Consider the following 898-nt stretch of genomic DNA (forward strand, 5'->3'; position numbering starts at 1 on the left):
ACTTTCCCTGTTGACTGAGGGTCTTGTTCGAGAGGTGTGTGGGAGCAGTGAGAAAGCATTAATCTTAGAAAGCCTACCACAATGAAACTAATCTGATTTTAGTGGTCTGACTGTAGGCTGTGAATAGGCTATTGCAGTCACAAGAATATGGCTGATATAACCACTGTTGGATCTCACAGCCCCTTTTCAGATGCCTTACAAGCACATTTACTCTTGAGTGCTTTGAATTGTGTTAAAGATGAGCTTATGACTACAAGGCATCAAACAACTAAAGAAAAGTAGCTTATGACGTCCAGAAGGTATGTGGGTTCATTGGTTTTATCTCTTAGAACTTCCAAAAAAAGTGGAATTGCTCCCAGATTTTTATCTTTTTACATTTTTTAATGACCCCACATGTTAAGAATGATAAATACAACATGTTATTTATATAACACATTTTCGACAGAAATGTTACTAAGAACCCTGTAATTCTTAAATCGCAACACGGTTTTTCAATTATTTAGTTACAATTTATATCACGGTCAAATGAACTATTCATTAAAATAACTGAAACGGTTATTAATTACTGTACAATTGTTCCTGTTTTAATGTTTAAATTACGGGCTGAAACAGCAGCAAAATCTCTCATTGAACTTTTGAAAGCAAATTGATCCTTAAAATCATGATTTTGCCTGATAGTTGCTAATAACATGGACCCTTGAACATCTGTATTGTGTGTGCATAAGACAGCAGGTGTAAAGAGCAATGTGGCAGTTGAGCGATGACAAGTTCCTGTGTGTGCGAACCCACTCCCCCCCCCCCCCCCCCCTTCCCACCACCCACTTCCACCCCGCCCACATGCACCTAAACATTCTACCAGATTGTTCGAAAACTTTGAATTCACAGCGAGTATGACAGA

Source organism: Conger conger, chromosome 5 (assembly GCF_963514075.1).
Source record: "Conger conger chromosome 5, fConCon1.1, whole genome shotgun sequence".
NCBI classification, from domain to species: domain Eukaryota; kingdom Metazoa; phylum Chordata; class Actinopteri; order Anguilliformes; family Congridae; genus Conger; species Conger conger.